This window comes from Cajanus cajan, chromosome 3 (assembly GCF_000230855.2).
Source record: "Cajanus cajan strain Asha chromosome 3, NIPB_CcT2T_4, whole genome shotgun sequence".
NCBI classification, from domain to species: Eukaryota; Viridiplantae; Streptophyta; class Magnoliopsida; order Fabales; family Fabaceae; genus Cajanus; species Cajanus cajan.
In genome coordinates, this window is record NC_138519.1 from 70,333,202 (window position 1) to 70,340,164 (window position 6,963).

Genomic DNA, 6,963 nt, shown 5'->3' on the forward strand with positions numbered 1-6,963 from the left:
CAATGCTTACATTGACTGACCATGATCTAAGCCAACCTAAAAAAACAAAAAAACGTCTCCCTCTCGGATGTTTTCTATTATATTTTATCTAAAATAGAAAATTCTCCCGAGCATTTTGTGTTTGCCTACCACTCCTCCTCACACATGACTATATGTACAAGTATAATTTGACTAAGATGGAACAAGGCAGTAGTAGTAAACAAAAAATGTCTCCCCCTTAACATTTTATGTTACTTTTTTCTCAAAAGCAAAAGAATGTTTTCCCTCCTAACACTTAATGTTTACTATTTGAATACATGTAAAATATTCATTCATTGTAACACCTATTATTTTATTTTGCTTGCAAACTAAAAACGTCTCCCATCGCCAACAATTATTTTTTGCTTTTGCTTCACACCAAAAACACCTTATCCCCTTGTGTCTTATTTTCTACTTCTATCTCAACTAAAAGCATCTAAAATGAGTGGCATTTTATTTGTATTTCTACCACTGTAGCAAAAATAATTCATTCAGGTAAATACTTTTTTAAAAAAATTATTTTTGTATTTTTTTAATTTAAGTTGGTCAAAAGGCCAATTACAATATGATTGCCTCTTTTTCACACATGGATGGAACTACTTCTTTCATTTTAAAACAATTATTATTTTATAATTTTTAATTCATTTCGAGGGTAAATAGTGTATATATGTATAAAATGTTTATATAATATACAATAATAATTTGTGATGTATTATTATCACAGCTCAATAGAAAGGTTATAACAAAAAAATAAAAAGAAAGGTCATAATAAAAATTAGAAAACAAACTAGCAGGCTAAATAGAAAATGAAAAGGAGTAAAATCTAATTTTTGATTTGTTGCTCTAATAAGTTGTTGTTGTGACTTCTCTAATACCCTCGCAAGCTGGAGAATGGATACTTGACACTTTCAATTTGGATAATAGATTATCAAAAGAACTAAAGTCAAGGGGCTTGATTAAAATACCCACAAGTTGGTCATTGGTAAGTGGTCATTGGTAGATATAGGTAGACGGTGAAAAAGTTTAAATTGAAGTTTCTCATGTATAATGTGGCAATCAATCTTGATATGTTTAGTTTGTTGATGAAAAATAGGATTAACAGTAATATATTAAGCTAACTAATTATCACAATAAAGAAGTGTTGGTGAAATAAAAGGAAGTTGAAGTTCTTTTAGGATTAGGTAAGCCAATGAATTTTGCAGGTGATAGAAGCTATGGAGAAATACTCAACTTTGGAAGAGGATTTTGAGAGTGTTTTGCTACTTTGAATGATTAGATATTAGAGATTTTTAACAAGAAAAATACAATATTCGGTAGTGGATCCTCTAGTATCCACACAACTTACCCAATCAGAATCCAATAAGGCTTTTGTTTGAAGTTTAAAATGTATGGAGTATAAAAAACCATGGTCAAAGGATAGTTTTAATTTAACAAAGGACCTAAATGGCAGCTTGATGGTGAAAAGTAACTGGACAACTCATAAATTGGCTTAGTTGTTGAACTGAATAACAAAGGTTTGGTCTTGTACTAGTAAGATGTATCAGTTTGCCTATGAAACATTTGTAAGTAGCTAGATCATCCAAGGGTTGGTCATCATTCTTATTGAGCCTGGTATCTTTGGTCATAGGAGTGCTGGAAAGTTTAGCAACCAAGAGACCCATGTCAAAAAGTAATTTTAGTGCATATTTTCTTTAACAAACATGTATTCCTTTGTGAGAATGAGCAATCTCAAATCTAAGAAAATATTTTAGATTGTCAAGGTCACGAATTCTGAATTGTTGGTTGAGAAAGGGCTTGGCATCATTGATTTCTTATAGGTTATTTCTCGTAAGAATTAAATCACCCGCATAAACCAATATTACAATAAAGGAGTGGTTGTGATATTTAAAAAATAAGAAATGGTTAGAGGAAGATTGAGTAAATACCTATGTGAATAAAGATGAAGAAAGTCTAGCAAATCATTGTCTACTTAATTGTTTTAAACCATAAAGTGACTTCTTAAGCTTGCAAACTTGATTTGATAGAGTGGGAGTGATACCCGGGGGGAACTCCATATAAACTTTTTCATCAAGATGCCCATGAAAAAAAAGCATTATGGATTTCAAGTTGGTGTAAGAACCATTGATTTTTTGCAATAATAGCCAAAAATAGTGGAATAGTGGTGACCTTTCCACAGGTGAAAAAGTGTCAAAGTAGTCAATGTCTTTTGTTTGAGTGAACCTACTTGCCACAAGTATAGCTTTGTGTCATTCAAGAGAACCATCAATTTTTAGTTTCACCATTTAGACCCATTTACATCCAATAAATTTCTTACCTTCAAGTAGAGGAATGAGATCCCAAGTAATATTCTAAATAAGAGTATCAATTTCAATTTGCATTACCTTAATCCAAGCTACAAATTTTATGGCTTATTTGTAGGTTTTAGGATCGTCTAAGGTGGATATAGTTAAAGTTTAATGTTTATGTGAAAGAGAAAGAGCATGACAATTCAAATAAGATGATAAAGGATAATGTGTGGTATCTTATCATCACATGTTATAGAGTTAACAATCTTCCAATATGGATAATAAATTTGTTAATTTTATAATAATTATCTTAAAAATCAATAGTTTTTTTGTTACCTGACCATATAAAATTTTTTACAACAAAACTAAACTCATTTCAAATTTTGTTGTCAACATTGTAATATTTTTTGAATTGGATTGTGGAATCAACAAATGTGTGGGATTGTGGAAAGATTTGAACATGTTTAAATGGGGTTTTGGAGACAACAAATGATATGTGGGGGTGCTTTTAATGTTGTCATAGGAAGCAATGAACAAAGAGGACGTAATATCTATGAAAATATTAAGAAATGGTATAAATTTGAGTTTCATATTGATGACATGGATCTTGTAGATATTTTCATCATGGGGAGAATACACTTGGTCCAATGTTGAATGAGTCACTTAAATCATTTTTTGCTTCCTAAAGATATGATACAAGTGTGGGATATTTCCACACAATGGGTCGAAAGAGGGGAGATTCCATATCATTGCCCAATAGTCTAGAGGGGGCATATGAACTAGGGCTTAAACCTTTTCTCTTTTTTAATTATTCAGCAGATTAACAAGATTTCAAGAAGCTATTAACATTATGGTGGCAAGATTTTGAAGTTGATGGGTGGAAATTGTGGTGGAAAGATTATAATATTGAGGAGAAGATGAAATCACTTTGAGTAAGTTATGATGATGGTATAAGGAAGCGTTTAGTGGGGTAGGCATGGTGTTGAATGGAAAAATTGAGGAAATGAATGCATCGAATGAGTAGTTATGTGTAAGGATTGAAGTAAACAATATGCAAGGTTAGATGGGTTTAACTTGAGATTTTTCAAATGTTGGGATTGCATTATAAAGGTCTGTTTAGATAAGTTTTTCTATAAACACTTTTAGGAAATAAAAATAGAAAGAAAAATTAAAATAAGCTTCTTCATAAACTAAAATTAGCTTGTGCAAGATTTAAAAATAAGATTTTTAAGAAGCTAATTGGATATAGCTTCTACAAATTAGCCTATGCACAAGCTAATTTTAACTTATGGAAAAACTTATTTCATTTTTTTTCTCCTAAAAGTGCCTATGGACAAGTTTATCCAAAAGAACCCTAAGTGATACATATTGATGAAATCATGCCTAAGGATTAAGTTCAAAAGGAACCAAGAGGAATAGGCTAAGCTTAAATGAGGAAGGTCTAAGCTCTTATTGAGCTTTGGATCCTTTTAATTGTCTACTTTTTCTTCTTTGTATGTATTTTTCCTTGTAAATATTTTCTTTTTTGACTTTGTATTTTTGAGTCAAATAGTGTAAGAATTTATTTCCTCGTAATTTTTTTTAGGGAATGCAACTAGTATTTGGATACATGCTTATTGGGCTTGTTTGGTCCATGATAGAGCGGGGAGCATGTGTACTCCAAGTGGATGTCCCCTTAAAGGTGGTCCACTTACTCTCAAGGTTCACACAATTTCAACAAGTCACATGTTTCACACACTAGTCACATTTTCAGCACCTTACCATGTGACATGCTCTTTTAGATTTAAGATAATGACATTTTTAGAAGAAAAATTCAAATTTAAAATTGTAATAGAATTAGTTGGCTTGAGTACAAGTTAACTTAACCTTGGTTACATGTAACCATGATTAGTACATACCTCCTACATGTAATTCGTCACTTTTGATGTGAATGAGAATTAGAGTTCTAAAATTCTCTCTTCAAAAACTTAGTTCTCTCCTTGGAGAACCTTTTTCCTTAAGAACTTAATAAAAGACTTCCTCCTTGTGGCAAGTTCAACCTTCTTCCATATCTTCCATTGGAAGTTGCACATCATCTTCTCAACCTCTCCATCATTTTTGTTTGGTTTTATGAAACTTGAAGCTCATGGATGAAGATTGGAGGAGTAATGAAGCTAGTTGAGTGGAACTGATTTTCATCCTCTCCACTAGATTCATCATATATGCAATGATGAACAAGTTTCATAATAATGCAAAACTTTTGATAAAAATTACATCTTCGTTTATCGTTTCATGCCTAAGAGATGCCAACCACAATTTGTTTTTCTAAACTATGACCTTGGTAAGATAAAAGCAACATCAAAGATAGTGACCATAAGTGGGAACACTTTGGAGTCTTTATGGAAGGTTAGGAAGAAGAGACATGAAATAGAATATAGAAATAGAGAAGAAATGTGACTTTGAGCAGATTTTGACATTTTTACATGACATTTTTTTTCGGCTTCGCTCTATAAGGAAAACTATTATTAAGGAGACAAAAAAAAAACACAATGAAGAAGACAAAGAGCGATGAATAAGAATGGTGAATAGAGAATGGTAGAAGGGGGGTGAGGAAGAGGTAGAGAGTGAGAGGAGAGCAATGGAAAAAAGGGAGAGGACTCGGCAATTATGATGAAAAAATAAGAATGAAAAGTAAAAAGACAAAAAAAATATATATTAAGAAGTATAGTGTTGGCCTACAAGCCACACCCTCCATAATATAACCACTCAAAAATAAGATGAAGGAAAAAAAAAGACAACCTTTTCAAAATATATGTTACGAAGTATATTGTTAATCTACAAGCCACACTCTCCATAGGATTACTTTCATATTTGTGGAAAGAAAGATTTTTTACCATAAAAACAATTTTACTCTTTCAAAAATATATTTGAATTTCAAATTTTAAAATGTGTTTAATAGTCCAATTTTATTTTAAAGCACAGACTCAAGTGTCTCATATTAAAATAAGTTTTGAAAAAAGTTAATTTGGTCATAGTAGCTGTGGTATTGATACATGGAAAAACTTTTTATTTGAGTATCCTTTATTTGTATGTAGAATAAATATGCAAGCAAGTATTACTATTACTAATTTTTCTTAGTAAATTTAAATTTTGAATATATTTTACATTCGTATTGTTGTTGTTTGTAAACTATATAATAATTTATCTTTTTTTTTGGAAACACATAGATGGAAGGCACCACGTCAATGTCTCTCAGTCTCACCACCCTTCTCCACATCTCATCCTAAAGCACAAGACAGGATTATTGATTGTTTGGATATTTTTTTTTCTTTTTATAATTTATAAGTATTTTTAAAGAAGAAAAAAAAATAACGTATTTTTTTTGAATCGCTTTTAGTTTTTCTCTTCGTTAACGTTTATTTCTATTTGGATCATGATATATACACTTCTTTTTTTTTATAAGTACACCTCTTTTTTTTTAAAAAATAATTAAATTCAAAAAATATTCTTAATTTTTATTATTTTTAAATTTTTAATTTTATACTCCTAATATTTAATTTCACACTTTTTTTACATACCTCTTTTACTTATTTTCACATGCACCCCCTTAATTTTTCTTCACTCTCACCTATTTTGATAGGTAATTTTAATTTTTTTAGTTTTATATTATTCTTTTTTCTTTCCTCTTTCAGTTTTCTCACTGATTTCACTATCCACATAGTATTCTAGAATAATGAAAATGTCTTTTTCATAATACTAAACCTAATGTTAAGGTTTTTGGAGGGGTGAAAGGAAAGGGAGTGTTGAAAGAAAAAATGTGTGTCTACTTTGATAGAAACTATCGAGGAAGCTACATGTACCTATAATATTGTCGCTTACCAATTCTATGATTTTGGTGCATGTGAAAAAGTGAAAGAGATGAGAAAATAAGAGAGTAATATAAAAATTGAGAGAACTAAAACTATCTACTGAAATAGATGAGAAATTAGAGAAAGACAAAATAATGCACGTGAAAATTAAAAAAGAGAAAGAAGAAAATGTGTGAAAAAAAAAATAATAAATTGAAAGTTAAAGATTAAAATTAAAAATTTTAAAAATAAAAAATTATAGATATTTTAGGATTTAAAAAAAAAAATAAAAGAGATGTACTTATAAAAAAAAATGAGGTGTATATATCATTATCCTTCCTATTTTATATTTTGGCTCATGATATATGCACCTCCTTTTTTTTATAATTACACCTCCTTCTTTTAAAAAATATTATAAAATATTATAATTTTTTTTTAAAAAAATAATTTTACACTTTCAACTTTCAATTTACTACTTTCTTCTTCTTATTCACACACTTTTTTTTTCTCTTTTAATTTTCAAATGCTACCAAAATAGGTGGGGTGAAGGAAAAATAAGGGGTGCATGTAAAAATTGAAAAAAAGAAGAAAGATATGTGAAAAAAAAGTACTAAATTAAATGTTGTGGATGTAAAATTAAAAAATTTAAAACAAAAAATTAAAAAAAAATTAAAATTTTAATTATTTTTTTTTAAAGGAGGTGTACTTATAGAAAAAAGGATGTGTATATATCATGAACCTTATATTTTTTGGGTTTGGTTCAGCCTTTAGTTAGGCCCAAAATATGATCCTGCACCTTCACTCAATGGAGGCCGAGCCCACTTGTGCCTGGT